General features: G+C 42.1%; 1 protein-coding gene across 1 annotated transcript in view; it reads left to right on the top strand.

Annotated features, from left to right (window-relative positions):
* Positions 1–21649: 21649 nt before the first annotated feature.
* The window catches only part of SYN3 (synapsin III), a 203184-nt gene continuing 202097 nt past the window's right edge, over positions 21650–22736 (top strand). The window contains exon 1 of the mRNA XM_033004423.2: positions 21650–21878. The gene's annotated coding sequence lies outside the window, so the exon portion shown is untranslated. The remainder of the gene's footprint in view (positions 21879–22736) is intronic.

Genomic DNA, 22736 nt, shown 5'->3' with positions numbered 1-22736 from the left:
AGACCTGCATATCTCAAAGGCAGGCATGTAATTTTCATAGTGTGTTTCATACACTATACTTCAAGGGAAGATGTTTTAACCTAATTCTAGGTGGTCTGTCACTTAAGTAAATAATGAAAAATATTAGCTGCTGTAATTGCAAGAAAGACCTTTAAGGTGTAACAAGTGACCTATTCAACCTAATATTTTTCTCACAGAAAACCTGGGTTAATCAGGATTTATGTTTGGGGTTTTTTGTTTTTTTGTTTTTTTTTTTTTTTTAATTAACTGTAAAACAATTGGGACCATCTGGTCAATGAGGTTTTGTTTTCAAGTGAGAGCAGTGTCTGTTAAATACCCACTCATCCTCCATGCACAGTACAAACGGCACACGACAACTGTTGGGGAGTACTGAATCTACCTCATCTCTGGTGCCCGGCTAACACTGTATGTTGTCTTCTAGTACATTATGGACTGATTTTCTATTACAGTACTTTAGAATTGATGTATCCAGATGGCCCAGAACAGTAGGATTCAGCCTTATGGAGACTTTCTAAGTGTAGGAGCAGGAGGGTTACGTTATCTGTACACATGCCCAAACAACCAACAGCCAAGACATTGTTTCTTGAGGGATGTTTTCGCTCCATGGGAGAGTGGACCCAGTGACCTATTAAGGGCAGTGCTGCTTTCATGAGAGAACAGGATGGCCAGGGGAGGGGTGGTTGCTATTTAGGCAGACTGTGTTGTTTCCTTCTAGCTGCAATCTGTTAACCAAGTGTTGATAGTGCACCAGAGCACTTCCTTGACAGGTCTGAAATATGCCATGATTTTGACTTAACATTCAGTAGTCCCCATCCAGACCTATAGACCTCTGTAAGAGTAGCCTCCTTGCCTGGGTCTGCCCTGTAATGCAAAACCTCCTTCATGTGATTCCCCACCTGCAATGGGGGAAAATAGCAGAAAATTAACGTCTTACTTTATTATAATATTGCCTGTGTCCATTTCAATCTCCAAACCTAAATGTGTTAAATGTTTTAGACTAATCGAAGTATCTATAGAACTTTCTTGGTCAATGTATGTACCTGAATGCTTATGTCTCCCATCAGTGTACATGTGAGACTAAATCTCAGCATTTTCAGCAAACTGTTAGGCATATTTTATAATCTTCAAAGGACTGTTAGAAAAATCATCATGCTGTAGAAATACCAGCTTCATTACATGCACATCAGCTGGTAGTACACATTCCAGTTCTTTCCTGAGCCATGGATTAGGCATTTGGTTCACAGCAACAGGGACTCTCCAAATGGCATGTCAGAATTGACGGCTGCCTGGCAGCCTGATGTAATCTCTGCTCTGGAAAAATTACCAACTGCTCCTCTGTGCTGACATGAAAAATACATCCTTTCAACTTTAACATGTATAAATTGGAGCTGTCCTGATGTCGGGCAAGTTCAGACTCAAGAGCTGGTTGCAAAACAGAGTTGATAGCAGTGGCAACCATCTTGCCATCTGTCATTTCTGATGTAAACCCTCTCAGTTTGGTGTCAGCCCTGTGTGATGCTAAACTCCATGACGAAAGAACAGAATAGGACCAGCTTCATCTTGTGTGTCTGAAAGGTGGTTTCAAAGCTCTTTCCCGGCACGAAGACCAAGTGGCACACAATGTATTCAGTAGAGCTGGTCCAGAAATAGAGTTTTCACCTCTGGAAAGCTTAAACATTTCAAAAATAGGTTCTCCTTTGGTCCACAGAGACAGAAATGTACTGAAAGAAAACACTTTCTGAAAGTCTTCAAATCAGAGACGCTGAATTCTTTTGATCATAAATTACATCTTTCACTATGACAAAGGAAAATTAAAGGGTTGACACTTCAAACCTTCCCAAGTATAAGAGTAAAAAACTGTGCTTTCAAACTGAAATTTCTGAGAATTTGCTGTAGTTCTAATGGAAGACTTTATTCTATCCAGGCTTCCCCTTATATTTCAGTTGTTAAAAATCTCCAAGTTCCTAATGATTTGTCATATCTCATACGAAAATTCAGAAGCAGTTTAGGATTAAGGTTAGGGCTGTTACTAGGAAGAAGTAGAAAGACACTGCTCTTGGTGGTGGGTTTTGGTGTTTTATGATGATCTGTGAAGTGGATTGGCGGGATAAGGGGATTTCTTTTGGTATGTGTTGTAATAATTATTACAGTGAGCCAACTAGAGATTCACCGTGGATTAAGTTCCAGGCTAACTGTGTTTTCACAATATTGCTTCTGCCTTTATTTCTCCATAATCACCACTCAGTATAGCTGATAATATCAGGTCAGGAAAAGTTTTTAGAAAATTCCAGGGGTTAACATCCTTCTTTTCAGGGCTGAAGTGCGATTTTAAAAGTTCATAGTGCTAGAATACCAACAACAAACTGAAGATTATTCGACATTCATGAAAATGCCTGCATTATTTGCAAATAAGGACAGAGCTCTTTTCCCAGTATGAGACAGGAAACTTCCAGATTCTGTGGTGTATGTCTGAGTAAGTGGTGAAAGATCCCACGAAGGGAAAAGGATATAAAAGTGAAAATCTGACGCTTGCATCCTTGATAGTCTGAGCTGGTCAGTGTACTGAAGCTCAGCATCACGGGAAGAAACCTCACCCCTGTCTTCAGTCCCCACACCAGAGAAGTTGCAAACATGAATGACAATGGCCGATTGTTTTAATAGTCACCTGATCTTACCTGTTAGAATCTTATCTGTCATTCATAATCCAAACTAATACAGAAAAGCCTCATTAATACAGTCTAAAAATGTTATATGGAAAAATCATGTCTTGGGGAGAGGGGAAGGGTATGATGAACTGCCAGGCTCCTGAGGCTTTCCCCAGGAGGGCTGTGCTGTTTATAGTGGGTATTTACTCCCTTTTTGCTGGTAGGTGCATGGTGTTGACAGCTCTTTCTTTCTTACTCTTAGGCTCCTCTTGGGTATATTTTTTTACACATAATCCATCTATATGCATTTCTGTTCTAATTGGTTCCCAGTTGTTCGGTTTTTCTATTCTGTTCTATTTCTAAAACTACCCTTGACTAAATGATGGGAGCTCGCACTTCTATAGCAGCCATGCAACGTTCGTATCAATTTGTGTTTATACATATCTGCCTCCTTGTCTGTCCATCTCCCCCATGTGAGTTTTTCCTTCCGCACAAGTTTGCACCCATGCAAGGTTTTTTCACGTGTTTTTTTTTTTTTTTTTTTTTTATGCAAGATTTCCCCTACACGTGCACCCCCCACATCCAGCCCACTAAGTATTGAGTGTTGTAGGCAGCAAAGTGCAACTGTAAGGCCTGTTGGAAGGAACTGCAGGTTGTCCAGAGCTATACCCCTCTACGGAACCAAAGACAGAACTAACAGGGCTCTACATCTGCTCAGGACATCTGTATGCCAACATGCCTCTCTGCTTTCCTTACTTCATGTCTAGCTGCTCTGCATGCTGGACGTGCAAGGTGGTAAGTAATGTTGTGCAACATCTCATATCTAAGTGACAAGCCCTGCACAGGAAGCCTTGTGTGGATGCAGGATTAGGAGAACAGATTACTGATAGCACAGAAGTGATGAAAGGTGCAAACAACACAACAGTCCATATAGAATAACTATTTGCTCCACTCTAAACTAAAGTGAGAATAAAACAAATTTAAGCAATGGTTTCATTGTTGCTAGAACAACCTAAAATAAGCTCATACTGGGACAAGTTCATACAATTCTGGTGCTGGCAGATCAATACAGATCCTTCAGCCTCTAAGCCAGAATAAGAAAAATAAAATTTATTGTGTGACAGAACAAATCTTGGAGGCAAAGAAAATCCCATGTGATGTCTACTGACCAGCATCAACATTGCTCTCTAAGGAGACTATCTCTGTAACCTTATCAAACAGGCTTAGTATGTTTCTTTTCTATCAACTCAGTCAGGCCTCATTATTTCCACTTACAGAAACCCTCCAAACCAGAATGCAAGAGCATCTTCTATGTTTGCACACCCCATTTGCAAATGCCTTATTACACCCACTCATTTTTGCCTTTTATCTAATACTGGCTGCAATGCAGCTTGCATGGCTAGAGAATGAGTGTCTTGCAAAAGCTTAGGTATACATAAAAATTGCTTTCTGAACCACAGCAGACCTTCAATTTTATCAAATCCCTCTTTTTGTATGTTGGGAGCACTCCAAATAAAAGGCCCAATCCATTTCACAAACAATTCTCATGCTGAATGGCAAAATGACATTGCATTGCAGAAACTATTAATGAAAGATCTTTGCACGATACAAAGGGAAGGAAGTACTTTGTGCATTCTGCTCAGATCAACTTTGACTGCATCCATGCAACAAAGACAATCCAAAGATTTGGGGAATAATGAGGTTTGAAGTGCTGGCACCTTCACGCCTGGAAGCTTGGCTAGGGAAACCTCAGCATTTGACATTGGGCAGGATGCTGGTTGGATGAACGATGCGAGTTGGTTCATGACAAACAGAATATCTGTTTCATTAACCAGTAATGAGACTTTGAAGTTATTGCTGTTACCTAGGATAAGCATTTGGTAACCTTGAAATGATTAACATTTGAGTAAACAGGGGGTGAGAACCGATGTGGCTGTGCTCATTGCTGTGTGGCTCCCAGCAGGCTCCCCTGCCTGAAAAGGGGATGCACAACACCTAAGGGACAGAACATGCTCCCTTCATTGTAAGTGGTGGGTGGAACAGCAGTTCAATTCCTGAGGAAAACCACGTGGAAAAGAGACTAACCAGAAGCTTGGGCTGCAAGGACTAGGTTCAGTAACTCATGGGATCGAGCATCTGTGTCACTGTAGATAATATGCTTAGCCTGCCTGATCTTCTGTTAGATTTTGCTTTCCTTTTGGTTTTTCTTTTTGTCTTAGGGCCTGGGAGAGGCAGGATCTACCATAATTTCATGTGGTCATTTAAATGCTTCTGCTAGGCTATGTAAAGAGTGGTGGTGTTGCTGGGACAGGAAAGACGATGTTCAGTAAAAAGGAATTGAGATTTGTCCCAGCATCTCTCCTCATCTGACTTCCCCGTGCTCACTTGCCAGCAGGCAGAGACCTGTGGCCTCAGAGTTGTCAAGAAATTCCCCCGCTCACACATCCTTGACAGATCAATAGAACCTCAGTGCAAAGCAATTACAGCAAATTGGAAGAAGAAAAACACTGCCAGCGAGTCAGTAACAGTTGGGATTGGGGGAAGAGGAAATCCAGGTTATAAAGTATAACAAGGGGTGGCATGGGGTTGCCCAGGAAGTTGTTTCTACATAATGATATTACAAATAGCAAATACTAATTGGATTGGAGAGCACTGCTTTGGGTACTAATGTGACAGGGCTTGAATGCTTGGAATAACCCTATAGCAAGTGTCTCAGAATGGTTTCCCAAGGCCCTGCTCTGTAAACGCAGCTTAAACTGCTCAGAGGAGCCTCCTGGTTGATTCTGAAATTTGTTAATATTTTATCATGTCTTTATTGCAATAAATAGCCGTATATGTTTCCATGTTTTGTGTTAACAATAGTACCACACAAAAAACTTCTTTTCATGATCCCATAGCTAAATTCTCAATTCAACAAAACACTGTCACATTCTGAAGTGCTTGGCCAAGTCTCAACTTCAACTGGGCTGAAAGGGCATGAGTGCAAAGCAGTTAAGGATCTCATCATGCAACTTTGGGCTTGTGAGATTGAATTCCTCATTGATTGATTGATCATTCTATGAATGACCAACCAAAACATGACTGAGCTGAGTTCGTGCTTTCCTGTTCAATCTTGAAGGGTTATTCAGTTTGTCTTTCTTACAGCTACCTTCTTTAAATGCACTTTTTCTGTTGTGTGAGAAGAAGTTATTGACTGGCTTCATGGCAAAAGTGGTATCTTAAATACACATGACAGGGACCCAATTAAAGAGAAGTTGATTAGTAGGTGCTTTATAGCCACAATAGTTTTGTGGTGATGAAGAATATGATGGAACTAGGAAATGTTGCAATTCTTCCTTGTTCTGCTCAGACTGCCGAGGCTTTTATCTTTCAGACAAGAAATGTGTTTTCATTACATTCATAAGTTTCCTTTGTCTGTGTTACCTTGAAAGTCTAGCATCACTGATGACAAATTGAAGCAAAGTAACATTTGCATTAGTAAGAGATTTAATTAAATGGGTTCTGATCTCTGAAGACAGTACCTTGAATTACTTTGTCATGTGGGGTGTTTTTTTCCCCTCGTTCCTCTTTGCTGGCTTTTTTCTTCTGCAAGACTTGCCTTGATAAACTGGTAAATTGCTCCTCATTCTCATAAAATTGAAATAGAGCTTTTGCTTTAGTGTGCTAAACATCAGGCAGGTCCTCTCTCACCAGCTTTCCCCAACTGCCACTCCATTGATTTACAACTCAGTTACCTTAATTTACAGCATGAGAAAAGCTTTTGAAATTGCAGATTAAGATCTGAACTTGGTTGACTTGTCCATTCTTTCTGAATAGCTGTTCTCAGTTGCATATCGTTTTCTACAAAGTCATTTCAGTTCAGGCTTTCTGAAAAGCGGCAAAACTCTGGAAGTCTGGCAGTACTTGTGTAGCAGTCAAAGACAGCATTGTTTCTTCAATTAAAACAGCACAGACCCTGGTGGTCTTTACCAATGACTTATTTCTCTGTGCTGTTCTTGAGGTACCCATTAAATGTCGCTATAAATCAAACCGTGACTGCACTTTCTTATTGCTACAGAACCTACCAGGCAAAATTTTGATTGAAAGACTTAATGTAAAACATTGCTGTTCTTTATTAGTGAGGCTACAACAGTAGCTTTGCTGATAATGGCCCTAATTGGTGGGTTGTCAGCTAGAGCTTGTCAGACTGCAGGGACTGGTAAGTGTATGTATATTCTGATTTACATTTTATTTGGTGATGATGGTAACTGCAACAGAAGCTTTATCAATAACAACTTCAGCTGCATTCCAGTGGCAACATTTTGGCATGCTAATAGAAAGGTCACTTGGGCCAGCAAAACTGAGATGCCTGTAGCACAGTTACATCCAGTCTAATAAATTATACATGTCCGGGAGTGTCCCTGAGTACTGAGGCCAACTGGCATGAAGTGCTCTATTTCTGTGACAGTAAATATTGCTAGACTACAAAACAGTGTGGCTTGTCTACTGGGAACAGTCCCAGCAATGCCTTCATCATTGACCCAAGCATAGGATGGTAGGTGAGTGTCCTAAGTGGAGTTTGCAAGCAAGGTATACACAGAAACGTCCTCCAGTCAAAGATTCTACCAATGTCCCACTCACCTCATCACAACTGACCTCCACTGTCTGAATACGGAAGATTTGTTCCCAAGTATTTGTGACTGTATTGAACTGCAGCTCTTTCTTGAGATGAAATAGCTGCATTCATTTTGATAAATGGTATGCTGTGAATTGTTTTCTCAGCCTAATCAAAAATTTAAAACATGAGAAGGAAAAAACACAATGTGATGTAACCGGCATAAATAGATGCTGAGAACTAAACGGTGTCGCCCAAAATATATTGTGCTTGAACGGAAGAACAGAGAATAGGGGATGCTATGAACCAGGCTCTGGAATATCTTGCTTTTTTCTGCAGTTGGCGTTATTTTCCCTTTGTGTGACAAAACCTAGTGTCCATATAAGCTAGCATACTCTCAGCAAGTGAGAAATCCACTCTCCCTGCCATCTGCTCTCCTGCATGAGTAATTAGGAGGAGGAAACAGGCCCAGCTCGGGAAGAGAGAAGCAGAGACCAGGCTAATGTGAAAATATCCCATCAAAACTAGCATCAGGCTGGGAAGAGGGGAGATGAATTTCCAGCCTTAGGCAAGTGCAGCATGCAGTGAACGAGGTGGTTCACAAAACCACTAGCAGAGATTGGAGTGAGGGAGCTGGGAGGGGAGGGAGCAGCACTCTGGTCCGAAGGAACAGTGTCCTTCCGAACACACTCGGGTGAGCACTGCCAAGTGCACTGGAGAGCTTGAGGCTGTCACTGCAGCCCATGACTTGTGTGTTATCTTTGAGGTGTTCTGCATCCGCCAAGCAGTGCGACTGAAGACGTGGTCCCCTTCAGAGCAAACCTCCTCTCAAAGTGCCTTGTTTACCTCCTCTCAGTCTTGCGTTCAGTTGATCCACTTCCTTTTGCAGTTAACAGTCTCACGTCATCCTTATTTCTAAGAGCAAGAGATTTGCACTACATGTGGCCTTGTTGGATATCCAGAAACAAATATCAAAGATATCCCCCACAGCAAGACTCTAACATTAACTGTTTGCACAGAGGGAAATGTTAGTAGCATTGCAGGAAATCTGAGTTTCCACCCATAGCTCTGGTTTATGATCTGTGAGTTCATGGCTACATGAAGAATCTTTATCACCCACATCTCTTCCTGACTGTAAAGTCATATTTCTTTTGAGAAAACCTAGAACCACAGAAATACAAGCAAGACCACAAATGTTCATCTTGTGCTTTCAGTGAAAAGATTTGCAGATCACCTTACAGGTAACTAAAGAAGGCAGTTACTATTCCAACATTTGCCTCGGCAAGATTCTTCAAGCTAGCTAATCCAGCAAGTTTATAGTCATTCATTTCATACCCCATACTCAGTATTGTGCCTTTTTTCCCGTAAACCTTCAAATGAAAATGTGGAAGGTGGCACTGAGTCACTTCTTTGTGGTCGTCAGGAAGGGCTGGGCACCAAGACTTGTTAGTGCCATTGTACATAGTCCATCATATGCACAACACGTAGCATGCAATAGTGTGTTCTGGTCTCAGATCCGTGGAAACCAGCCGTAAATGCAAGACTGAAAAGGCTAGGCTCCGGGTATGATTGTTGTTATCCCTTCTTTGCATGAAGCCTTTTAACTTGATTTGAGATAAGGGTGACGAGCCCTGGGACACTTGGATGTGCAGGATACAGTTCCCTTCTGCTTTGCCTTTCGAGCGTATCCCAATGTGCACTGCAAAAGAAGAACCTGAACTCCATCTGTGCATGTGTGGACATACATTTTATCCTGTAGTAATGACATTTTTACCACTTTCCTCAGTCATGCAACTTCTGTAAGTATTTAAACACACGCATCCCCCACCCATGCATGCGCACACGTTTTTACAACATACAGTTTGAAAGCCCTGTTTCATGGGGGAAAGTTTCATAGATTTTGTGTATTTTTTTTAATCCCCCTTTGTGGCAAAACTTTCCTACAAGTTTCCATCTGCCTTTTCAATTTGTGACATACCTGTCTTGGAACAAGCTGTGCAGGTCTGTATACCTATCTACTTGCTCATTAGCCATGGTTGATTCGTCTTTATTTTTATTTTGCTCCCTCTATGTAAGGTTGAAGCAATCATTTATCAAAAGAAAAGACTTCCAGAAATTCACTCAATGTAATTCCTTTCTTCTGCAATAACAAATTCCAGGTGCATTTCTGATTTTTGTTTGGGGGTCTTTTTTTGCCCATCACCAAAGCAGAATGTGCATATTTTATCTCCTCTCACCTTTACCTCACCCTTGTGGTTTCTGCTGATTATTTGAGTTTCATGCAGTAATTAATGTGTTGTAATAAATTAATTCTTGGCTTTTTTCCTCCTTCATTAATGCAAGAAATTCTTTGTTGTTTGAAGATTTCACACAACTCATTAAAAAGAGGCTTTAAATACTGTAAACAAATCAACCCTCAACACAAACATGATGGAAGGGAATATGGGAAATCATGGTGGATCTACTTGCATATGAATCTCTCTTGGATAGGTAGTTGTGTTTGTTTTTTTTTTTTTCCCTGACATTCCTATTATTTGGCTTTTTCTTTATTTCTTACTTGTGATGTACATTCAGAGAGCTTAAACTCAGAGTAGGAGCTGCTCTGCCCTCATCCTCTGCATCCTGAGTATTGTACTTTTATAAGATATAGTAAAAAAAAAAAAAAAAAGCAGCATGTTGGTTTTCCCTCCTTCCTTGAAGTAGAAGGTGTTTTGTTTCATTTTCTCCTTCTTAACAACTGGCAGTACATGATCTGGGACAGCATCTGTCTAGTGACCACCGTGAACTTTCTTGTATCATAATGGTTTGAAAGCCTGAAGGACTTAAAGACATGTCAAAAGTCATTAAAATGTAGAAGCTTCATCCACCCGGAGTGGTTCCTGTTGATCCTTTTAACTTTCACTACAGTAAAGAATCCTTGGGTGTTTTCCTTCTAATTAAAGCAGACAGAAGACTTCTCTGTGAGGTTCTGTGTCTGTTGAATTTCACACATTGCTTTATTTGAGTAAACAGACCACATAAATATGTATAGAGAAGAAGCCCCAGCACAAATAAATTGTTGCAGCTCTTTTTCAGAAAATATAAACCTCTCTGAGTGTTCTACTGGTGATGATTAGCATGTAGTTGTACTGTGGGTTGTATTGCAAGGTGTTTTCGAACTTCTGCTCTAAGCCTAATGTTCAATAATGGAATGGATAGAGGTTGCCCAGCAATGATCACAAGGAAAAGGCAGGTGCAACATTTGGGGCTCTCGCTGTTGTCTTTCCTTCTCTGTGGGATCTCTTAGAGCCTACTGAACCAGGGAAAAGAAAATAAATTTATGCGGAAAACAGCATTTGACTGAGATGTCTTAAGGGCATTTGGGAAAGAGTCCTGGGTCTGGAAGATAGAGAAATCTTTAATCTGTCCAGATGCACTTAATTCAAAAACATAAGGAACTGAAGAGAGAAATATACTGAAGTTATAAATTCAAACCCCATGAAACTGGGAAAGACATCCATATGTTTGTCATTGTGTTATTCAGGAAGGAGGTCATTTAGGAAGCAGCAGAAGTAGAAGCAATTAATGCACCATGGTAGAGACCTGTGCAAAGTCTGTCTGAGCTGTAGATATGAAAGTGTTCTCCTGCTCAGGAGGCAGGATTACCATGTGGTTTTGCTTAAGTTCATTTCTGTGATAGTACTGGAGAAAACCAGTGAAAATTGGTGTGGTATCATTGCCCATCACTTACATGCTTTATAGACATAACATATAGCACATTTTTTACTACTAAGGCTGTAAACAGTCTTAATCTGTACCACAGTCCCCAAAGCCAGAGGTGCTGCCTTATGAAAATGGGGAAGTATACTTGCATGGCTGGCACAGGGCACTGTGCTGGGACACCAGAGCTGGGGCTACAGCAGCACTGGGACCAGCAAGACCAGAGCTGTGCTAGTGTGCTCCTCTGCTGAAGGGGGCTGGCCCTGCCCCTCACACAATAACGCAGCTGGGATGTGATACAGACCTCAACTACTGTAGGCACCCTTGCATGGTGCTGGGTGCTGCACAGACATACTCTAAGTAAATGTTAGGTGTGACTCTGACTTATTCAATCCCAGTGTCGTGGTTTAGGCCTGATTGACAGCCAACCACAATGCAGCACCTCTCTCTCCCTTCCCCTCCGGCAATGAGAAGGGACAGAGAACCAGGCTTGGGGTTCAAGATAGGACTGGGATGGGGAAAAATTCCCCTTTATGATCACGAGCAAAAGGCAGACTCGTTAGGGGAAGAAAAAAAGAACATACATTTATTACAGACACTAACACATAACAGAGTAGGACAGTGAGAAGCATTGCCACATCCTGAGAACACCTTCCCCCCACCCCTCCCTTCTTCCCGGGCTCAGCTCTGCTAGGGGAGTGTCCGAAACTTGTTCCTCCTGCTCCAGCGTGGTCCCCCTCTCACAGGAGACAGTCCTCCACAAACTTTCTCCGACATGAATTCCTCCCATGGGCCGCAGCGTTCCCCACACTGCTCCGTCATGGGTCATTAACTTCCTCCGACTGGATTCCCTCCCACGGCTGCAGCCCTTCCTGAGCTGCTCTGGTGTGGGACACCCCCACATGCTGCAATCCTCCCAGCACTGAATTACAGCAGCGGGGGCTGCCTTTTCCCATGAGACCCCAGCCTTCTTCGGGCACAGCACCTTGATCAGCCGAGAAGGAGCAACAGGCCACAAATCAATGTCTGCTCCACCGTAGATCTCCATGGGTGGCAGGGGGGGCCGCCCTGCCGTCTCCCCACAGGATACAGGGGGGGTCTCTGCTCCGGCACACCTCCCCCCTCCTTTCTTCCTCCGTTCCTCCACCGACCTTGGTGTTCATGCAGCTGCAGCAACTCCTCCTCACCAGTCCCACTGCTCCTCACCACGTCCCTTCTTAAATACGTTATCGCAGAGGCGCAGCCGATTGGCTCAATTTCCCAAACAGAAGTGGAGCTGAGGGAGCTTCGAGAAGCTTCTCACAGGGGGCCGCCCCAATAGCCCCCTCCCCTGCCACCAAAAAACTCCACCACTCACTCAACCCAGGACACCCAGAAATTTATCATCAAAGAACACACTATTTCCCAAATTACCCTGAAGTCACATTGTTTACGATACCCCAGAAGAGATACCAAAGGTACTGAGTAGGAATAGTAGTCAATACCTATGATGTCATGCTGCATCATTTGGTCCTTGCAATTCTGTCTAGTGTTGTAGCATACACTCACCTTTCTCTCAAATCCATTCCAGCCTGCTGCTGATGCTTCCTTCTGCTTTAATGTGCCTTGAGAAAGCCATTTAACCATCAATGTTAGGGAACATGTTTATATTTTGGCTTATCAGTCACTGAGTAATTCTAAATTAAAACATAACTTTTCTGTTAACGTTTTATGTGGTTTCATTTTACAACCTTCTAAGTACCTTCTCATTTGATTCCCATACCCCTGGGAAGTGAGCTGTATTTAAATACAGTGGGTTCTTACCCATTGCAGACTGCTATTTGAAATGCTCTGCTCAGATGTGTGCACTCATGAAAGAACTTATTCCTTCACCTTTCTTCCACACAGAGCAAGGCTTCAATCACCTCAAACAAGATAAGGCCTGTATGGCTACACCAGAGTCCTTCCACATCTCCTGCCCTCTACCCTGCTTGTTCACAGCTCCCCTCCCTGCACAATTTTTCCTCCTACCCCCCTTGTATGTCCCTGCCTCATTCCTCTCACCTCAGCATGCCCGGTGCAATGTCCTCAGTTTTGTCTTAATGTCAAATATGTCACTGTCCAGAGCCCAGCTGGGCAGCCGTGGCTGATGCTGCTGCACAAGTGTACATAGCTGAGATCTTTGCATCACGCAGAAAAATGTGTCCATCCATCCTGCCTATACATTTCTTTCAAGGAAATCCTTTCATACCTTATTTCCTATTCTAAGGACTTTTCCCTCTAGAGTCAGTAAAGAGATAGACCATTTTAAAAAATAATGAGATTTAGTTGCCAAAATTCATAATCCCATCCATACACTTCCCAGAATAGCAGGGGCACCTTGACATTAAAAAGCTGAAATGAGCACTTAATCAGGACATCTGTTTTGTTTTCTACCCTTAGATGCTAAATTTAAGTGGTGTTTAAAAAGAGGAAAGGGACAACTCAGCAAAAATTTATTCCTAAATCCTAGTTTCCTTTTCTTAATCACTCTAAACTTCAATTTTCTACTCTAAGAACTACAAAGGTACCACTGAGATTTTGTAATAGAGTATTGCTTTGGACTTCAAACATCAGCTGAAAAGACAGCAAGTCAAACTGTGAGCTTAGGAGATAAGGGATACTTAGATGTGCTTGAAAAAAAAAAAAAAAAAAAAGAATGAAAACACAGGAACAAAAATTAACTGCCTGTATTGCCCCTCTAAAGAACAAAAAGTGAAATCTTCTTATAGCTGACATAAGCTGTAAATTTGAAGGCTGGATGCAGTTGTTTAAGAAACGTTCAAACAAGAACAGTAGGACCTTTTGCAGTCATGAAAGCCTCTCGTTAGTAAAACTCAGTCTTGGTTGGGGTGTATGAGGAGGGAAGTGAAATAATTTCTTCTTTCAACTGAGAGCAACATGTAGGTCTAGTTATGACTGGGTCATGACCCATTTAGATCAATACTAATCATAATAATTTAGATAATCATAATCATTTAGATCAATACTAATTAATTATCTGTGAACTATACAGAAAAGTGGCTACTCTTTTCTGTATAGTTCACGGACAGGGTGGGAAGGAGAGTTCTTAGTGAAACTGTGAAAATTCAAGATATTTGGAATGTGTGGTTAAGAGAATATGGTCCTAAACTATGACTTTGGAGTCTGTAGTAATGATATTATGTTTAATGATCTCAGGGTATAGCCTTTATCATTTTAGGCAGAACACTAGATAATTAAAAAAAGGAAAACTTTGTTTAGAAAAGATGGCCTTTCTGGCATGATACCTGGAGATGGGGTGAGAAACAGGTTCTGTTGTGCAGTAATACATCTCAAAAGAATGCCTGAAATAATGAAAAGCGTTGAGAATTCAGTTGGATTATAGGAAACAAAAGGTAATATTAAAGTTACTGAAATACAAATTTTCTTTTCTTCTCTCTTCTTTCTTGTTAGATTCAGTCCTACACAGGATAAGACTTCACAAATTAAGCTTGTTTTGAAAGTAAAGTCACAAATGTATGTCTAATCTCCCAGGGATTTTTTACCTGTCTTTGTACCTTTGATCCTGGCTTTGGTTGGTTGATGTCACCATTTTCAAAACTAAATTTTATTTTGAAACACTAATGTTGTCATTTCAGTGTGTAGGTGTTCTTTTTTGCAGCTCCAAACATCAGATCCCGAGGTTTTTTATTCATATACTAGAGTCTTATCCCTCAATTATAAACTCTGAGGGAAAGAAGCTGGATAGATCTGGGAGAGTGAGACAGACTGTCCTACACCAAGATGACCAAACGACTTCATGGAGCCTAGTACGGGGCTTTCCATTTTACTTATTAGTGTCGGATCTCACTCAGCATCCAAAAGTGCCTGAGTTCTTATAAGCAAACAGATATTTGGTTAAAAATGTTGTGTTTCTTTTGCATTTTCCCTATGGGACACACTCTTATGTCAGTGCTGTAAAAATATGGCTATGGCCAGCTACAGCAGTGATCCTCAGAGACGTTGAAACAACTATATGGGGTATCTGGTATTGTGAATCTCCTGCTGTACAGGCTGGTGATTTCTATGCTTGAGCTCCTCAAATTATTGATCTGCAGAACTAGTGGAGAACACCTGAGCCCCGGAGAAAGCTCAGAAGCAAGCTTGGATTCTGTAAATTATTTTGGCTATTGTGGATATACATCACTTGCCCTCCAACCAGTGTTCATGCAAAGCAATGTTTCACAGAGAGACATTGCCTCCAAAGCCAAGGCCACTTTACCCTTGAGTATTTTCTAGGAAAGAAAACCCAAACCCACACAGTGCCCTACAGGGTGGTTTCCTCCAGCATGCTCTCTGGTCCTTTCTGTAGTTTCCTGGCAACCAGGGAAGTGAGGAGGAAGAGGATGTGAGAGCATGGAGGCACTTGAAGAAGCAGATTGTCTGTAGCAAACTAATTGGTCAAATCAGCTCTTGGTTCTCTTGAGCTACTCCATTGCAATTGGTCATCTGAACTGTCCCTCTTCAGATGATTGCTGAAGGTGAGGACGATGATCCTGTTTTAATTTTACATGAGTTTCACCCTACTGTGAATCCTTTGGCATTGCCAGAACTGTGTATCTTGATTAGGAATAAGTGAGGTAAGAAACAAGATGTGGTTAATGCACGCAGCTTATTTGTGGTGTTTTAGCCACACCATGTGACTGAGCAGTGCCCCTTGGCTTAAAGGAATCCAGAGAAGAATTCTTCTCAGATGTCCAATCTGAACATGATGTTTAGCCTCTGATTTTGTACCAGATGTCCTTACCAGTTGTCAAAAGTGCTAAAAACTCTGGAAGATGAAATAGGTTTTTCTAATTCAAGAAAGAAAACAAAACAAAATCTGAAGTTTTCATCTCCAGTTAAGCTTGTCCAACATAGGATTTGTAGTTTGGATGAAAATAATTTATCAGGCAACTGGGATGTGAGAGAAAGAAGTCAAAGCTGTGTTCTGTGAGTTACAAGCTACTGATGTTGTCATGTCCTGCTCAGATGAGGGAGACAAGTGACTTAGTTTCGTAAATCTCCAACAGAGTGGACAATGGTGCGACAAGTCTCAAAGTCCATACATAGACATTTATTATTTTCCCACGATGTACTAATTGGTTACATAATAACTGACTAAGTATATAATGAATTATGACAAGTGATACCATATGCCTTTGCGTTACCTAATGATAATGAGGAAAAAGGGGAAAAAAGAAAAGGAGATAGAGGTAGAAAGAGAGATCACTGGTCTGAGTTCCAGTATTGGTCCTGTCGATGAGGATTCAAGGATGCATTGGTCATCTTTACTTCTTCATTACTTCTCTTCTTCATTTCTTTTTCACTCCTCACCCCCCCTCAATATATACACACACTTTCCTTGGGTCCCTCCCCTAGGTCAACCCACATATCAACATATCACATATATGGGGAGGAGTAAGGTGCTTCATGGGATGATGTAACTAGCATGATCTTGTTAATCTCCATTAGCATATGCAGGGGTGACAACTTTAGTATGCATTTTGCAGATAATGAAGCAAAGGTCATTTGCCAGACAGATGGCCCTTGAAACTTCACAAGATACAGCAGAGCGGAACCATTCTGTCTCCACAGGGTTCCCTCCTCCAGCTGCATCCTGTGCTTTCCAGTCAACTTCATCAGCCCCAGACTCTGTATTATCCACACTGTGACTATAGTTTTGTTACTTGAGAGTGTTTGAGACATTTCTTGGCTCAGAGGACCTTCATTGCCCCCCATCCCTTATCTTTACCAAGTCTTATCTCTTGCCCTTGTTCATGTTTCTCTCAAGGCTGCTTCTCTCAGTCCTTATTTTGGGGGAGCTACAAGACATCTCTTAGACGTGAATCTCACTTATTGATGAGCATCTTGGCTATTGGTCACCCATTCAGTCTTCGGCCCAATGTTACAGGAGTCTCTATATAGTAGAACAATATCACAGGAGGTATAATGATAGTCTCTTCTGAATAGCAGATAAACTCTTGGTGCAGTTAATTTCTGCCCTTGGGAGGGGACCCAGAGATGAATCTTCAGTTTGCTTTGTTCAGGTTTGGGGCCTCTGTTTCCTGCACCCTAAAGGAATGCCTCTGCTGACATGGAATCAGGGCACTTCTCTCTTTTTTCTAACCTCTGGGAGGGGGAAATCTTTCCCATCAGTAAATAAGAATATTCGTTCCACCTTGGAAACTTCCACAGCCTAGGAACAATGTTTTGCAAAATATGACAGATGATCTGGTAAAGAGGTGGTGTACTTGTATTTTAAAGTTGAATGATATTAAATAGATACCCACTCAAAGATCCTCATGGACAAGCATGATATTTGTGCTTGCTTGTGTTAGAACAGCATAGTGGGATGGCTTTTCAATAATATGGCTTTTTTTCAATAATATGGCTTTTCAATACCTCATATTGCTATGGTGTTTGAGATGGCAAGAAGTCACTGCAACCAACAAACTAATTATAGAAAAATGTTACTGAAGTAAGTAAAGAATGCCAGTAGAAAAAAATGGGGGTTTTCCTAGATTAAGACATGATACCTAAAAGGTTTTGAAAAGTTTATTAAAATAACAAGTCACTATTACTGTTAATTAGCTGTTAATTTCAATTAAAAGAATAAAAAATTATTTTGATTAGGAGCATGTCTGAGACACAGAAACACATTTTCAGTGGGATGGTAATATGCTTCTTATAGAGACCACCATACACATCTGCAGTAGCATTGAAGGCCCAGGATAATGCTGCAGTCTGGCTAGGTAAAATGCAGCTCTTCCCAAAAGCATTTCACTTCAGCAAATAGCATCCCAGCCGCTTATAAGGAGCCCATTCATGTTCAGCTGTGCATTGCCCTTCCCTCCTTCTCTCTCTCACCCTGTCTTCTATTCCTCAGATTTATTTCTGTGGAACCTGCCGCTTGAGTGCCTCTGCTGCTGTTAGGCCATCCCAAGAGCATGTCTGCTAACCTGACAGCTGTTGAAGAGGGTGTCACAATATATTCAGCATGAGAAAATGCTCACTTCAGCCTCTCACCTCTGCCACATATTGTGGGTCCAAGACAAGCCTACTTGGCTTGTGTGAGGCCCGACCTACTCCTGTTGCTACAATGTCATTAGCTAATAAATGCTTTTTGCAAAGCTTTGGCAAAATAGCAGGAGACGGCAGGAACGGGGCATGAAAAGAAATGATCAGTCTCATTTGCAAGTAGATAACCAGTTAAAGACTTGTATTATATTCCGTTCCAAACAGTCAGAGGTTGGACCTTATTAGCAACCTATAAAAGTGGTACCCAGGCAGAAGGAAGAAGACCCCATCAGAAGATTAACAACTTCGACTCAAGGTACTGAAATATTGCCACAACATCCCTAGTAAGGCAGATAGACAATCAATCTTGGAATTCAAAGGGTGAACAGGACATTAGATAAAAGGGTACGTATATCTTGAAAATGCTTATTTTTTTTATTAGTGCATTTTTCATAATTTCTTGAACTTTTAGATCATGTAGTATGTATGCATTTGCCTTGGTAAGTATCCTACTTGGATTATAACACTCACAACAATAAAATCATATAATAAAGATTCAGTTCCTGCAAAAGAACTCTAGTAGCCTGTCTTCCATTTGCTCAGCCTGTCAGCTTCTTCTGACACCACTGATTCTGCTTTTTGTCTCACCATTTTGTTCTCTTATTTGCTTTAATTAATTTATTGGGGTTGGTGGAAGACTTTGCCTCAGCTTATTCCAACTTCCAGAGCAGCAGCTGGGACCCTGATTACTCCTCTCCCTCCCCATCTACTCTGGAAAAAGTTGTCATTCACCTCTACTGCACCATGGAGTCATGATCTGCCTTTCAATTCAGTGCTTGTCTACAACAAAGCCTCCTGGCACTTCTCCCACCCTGCCTGGTGCGTGTTCATGTGCTACTGCTGCCACTTCTGTGATCGCTCTGTGGACCTCAGCTGAGCACCTCTCACCAGAAGTAAATTCCGATTAGTGCCGGGAGAGTTGGTGTGTGCCCTCTTTAGCCAAAGCTTTGCTCCTGATTATTAAACCTTTTGTCAGGGAGGCTTTGATGCTAGGAATTAACTTGAAAGGGATTTGATAACCAAGGGCTGTATTCATGACGCAGAGGTCTCCATTGAAGAGCTCTCCCCTCTCCCCAGCATCTCCTGAATTTTGAGCAGATTCTCTAGTTGTCATGGCAACAGCCTAATTTGCTCTCTTTATGTGATTTAAGTAAGCAACATGTAAAAACTCTTCAATAAATGATGCTAAAACATCCTGAGTTTTGGTAGTGACATCGGGCAACTTGCCACGTGGCTTAATTTAATTGCTCTGAAGCTATCACCGAGTGCATAATTCAAGGTGTCGTGGTTTAACCCCGGCCAGCAATTAAGCACTACACAGCCACTCGCTCACTCTCCCTCTGCCAGTGGGATGGAAGAGAGAATCAAAAAAAAAAAAAAAAAGTAAAACTTGTGGGTTGAGACAAAGACAGAAAATAAAGAGAAAATAATAATAATAATAATAGAATATACAAAACAAGTGATGCACAGTACAATCACTCACCAACCGATGACTGGTGCCTGGCCAATCCCCAAGCTGTGAAGTGCCCAGGCCCACTCCCCCCAGTTTATATACTGGGCATGACACCATATGGTATGGAATACCCCTTTGGCTAGTTTGGGGCAGTTGTCCTGGCTGTGTCCCCTCCCAGCTTCTTGTGCACTCCCAGCCTCTGCTGGCAGGGCAGTATGAAAAGCTGAAAAGTCCTTGACTTAATATACACATTACTTAGCAATAACTAAAACATCAGTGCATTGTCCTCATCCTAAATCCAAAACGTAGCACTATACCAGCTACTAGGAAGAAAATTAACTTTATTCTGGATGAAACCAGGACTTAAGGTTTCCTTTAACACAAAACGTCTTAAAAGTGGATGGCTGCATGGGAAAGAGGAGGAGGAAAAGAGTAGCTGCCGTTCTTCGAAAGTGAAGCATCGTAGGAGCGTAAGGGCAGTCTCATCCCTTTTTGTGTCAGAGAAATCCATAACAGACAAAGACCAAATACTTGGGTGGGACTCTTACTTCTTCACTCATTAGATCACCTTGAACTTGTTGGGAAAGGCAAAAGCATCCACCATTTTTGATCCCTGTTCTTCTGGGGAAGGCAGCATGACTCCAACCTGCACTAGAGCTGTGGCAGGAGTAGATAGCCCAGCAATTTAGAAGGTGGCAACAGCCATGCACTGTCCCATCTTCCTGCCAGTCCTTTGTCATGGAGGCAGTGCCTAAAGAAAGACGTTACCTTTAGAAAAACTTCTGGTCTGTCAGCGGTGGCCTGCCTTTGTGGCTATGCTGGTACTTGGGCTTGACCTCAACCTCGTGTCCCTGCTGCCTCTAGAGGCAGCGCTAAGGGCTGCCCAGCCAGCCAGTCCTGGGAGATGAGCCAAACTGTAGAGCTGGTGTAGGAGTTGCTCGAAGGAGTTTTGGCTCCGGTGTCAATTTGAACCTCACATTATTATGATAGTGGGTATATAGACTCTGCTGAGTAAATATTAGCACAGGGGAAGCAGAGCGCGGAAGGTGGTGTTGGACTCTAAGGGACACGGGCTCCTGTAAGAAAAGAATGGCTTCTTCATCCTGCCTATTTATTTTTCATTTGGAGTGGCATGATATGGCTCGTTTTAAATACTGTGCACATAAACATGTTTTGCAGTAGCTTTCAATATTGCTGTGAATGGTCATTAAAAAGCCCTGCTGGCTGCTTGGACTGATCTGGGGGTGGGAGGGGCTGTCCCACTGAGCTCCTCCACTTCCAGCATTGGTCCCCATAACAAAAACCTCTTCAGGCAATTAAGGTGGTCTAAGGCTTGATTTAGATAGTGGTGACCCTGTTAAGGGAAGCTGCAGTGCTCTGTATCTCTTTAAACAAAGCATCACCTGAGGAGAAAGAGCAGTGTTCATTTTGGGAAAACTACTTCTTGGGAAATATAGGTGTAGTTAGTTGTCACTACAAATTTCTGGTCAGAGGGGAAAAAAAAAAAAAAAAAAAAGACAAAACAGAACAGCTTAGTCATTTGGTCTGGGAGAAAACTGTCTCTTCAGTGTATTTTTTTGATATGGGGATTCAAACTCCCACAGCAGGCATGTGAAATTCTAGTCCCCAAGCAGTGTGCTTGTGAGCCTTTCTCTTTCAGGAACCACGTACTTGCATCCCTTGGGTGTCCGAACTGATGGGATGACAGCGCAGTTACTGAACAGAAAATATCATGCTACAAGGCAGACTCTCCCATTTCCTTGTGATCTGCTTGTCTTGTCTCTCCCTTCTGCAGAATGGTTTTATTCTTTCCTCACATCTTGTATTCAGGAAAGAGGCGAAGTGTTTGATGTGCTGCAGTATCACTTTGCCTAGACAGAAATCTCTGCATCCACTGAGATGGTAATGTCCTGTCACCAGGGAAATACTGTGTTGTGGGCTGGGGATGGATGTACCACAATAAAAAGGGAATGCCATGGATTTAGGGGGAGGAGAACAAGAGGGATGGAATAGGAAATACAAGTAGGTAATCTAAGGTCTCTTTTTCAGAAGACTGACAGATTCTGGTTTCTTTACCCGCCTCTTATCAAAGCCTGCCAGAGGGGGTGAAGTCTGTGACACCGGAGCCTGCACCCTTGTTATTTTACTAAATTATTCATCCTGTTCCTGTGATAATATAGTTATAAGGAGGAGCCTAATTGAATTTACTGTCTGGCTTTGGCCAATAGGGCGATAAGGATCCAGCAGAATGGGATGACGGTGAATCCTGCCAGTGTGCTGTGAATGTGAAGCAGGAGGGGCTGGCAGTTTGTGTGCAGGAGGGAAAGCGAATCGGTCCAGAGCCCCCGGATTAGCAGACTAAGGAAAGGTAAGAGAGAGAGTGGGAACAGGATTTGCCAGAATCATATACCGACCCTGTGCAGTAAGGGTGGTTTTGTTTATTGGAAAGCACTCTGCAGGCAATGTTTTCCTGCAGGGTTTGGAGGGAACAGGGACGCGTGTGGTGTACTTGCTCAGTGCATGTGTCTTTGTCTTTATATGCGCTGCAGGGTTTTATAACATTGCACGTTCATTGTGCATGTCTGTACGGAGATGCCTGTGTTCTATGTGGAGAGAGCAGCAGCGTATGAAGCCTGTGCATTATAACTGTAACGAGAGGAGTCAAAAGGGAGAAATTACCTCATGGGCAGTGTGGGGAAGACAGTACTGCTTTCTGGTTTGATTGAAAATGGAAATAATGCTGAGACTCTTTGTGAGCTGTTTGCAAAAAAAAAAAAAAAAAAAAAAAAAAGAGCAAGCATGTGTACATCTGTCTGTGTATGTATCAGATCTGCAGTGAGATGTGAAAATGGGAAAGAGAAGGTCAGACTGGAGCATTAGTCATGGCAGGTGGAGATAAATTGCAAGCAATCTGTGTAATCAGATTCTCTAACAGAGAGAGTGCAAGTGAGTAGGAAAGTGGATTAATCCTATCTGCTAAACCAGCTACACCTGGAAAGCAAGGGGGGAATCAGGACAGGTTATCTGACTGGTTAGAAGAACTGATGATCAAACTGTCCAGTTTGCCTGCTGGTAAAGTGATAACCTATTGAGTAACTTCCACAGATTTGCGATCTCCCTTTTAATGATGTGAAGAAAGGGTGAGCATCCCTGAGGATCAGGTTAGATCCCACAAATTAATGTTATCTGGAAGATCAAGAGCACACCAAGCATATTAGCCTCTGCC

The sequence above is a fragment of the Tyto alba genome, unplaced genomic scaffold, assembly GCF_018691265.1.
Source record: "Tyto alba isolate M040663 unplaced genomic scaffold, T.alba_DEE_v4.0 Super-Scaffold_2, whole genome shotgun sequence".
NCBI classification, from domain to species: domain Eukaryota; kingdom Metazoa; phylum Chordata; class Aves; order Strigiformes; family Tytonidae; genus Tyto; species Tyto alba.
The sequence above is the reverse complement of the archived record's forward strand: the minus strand, read 5'-3'. Positions and strand labels throughout refer to the sequence as shown.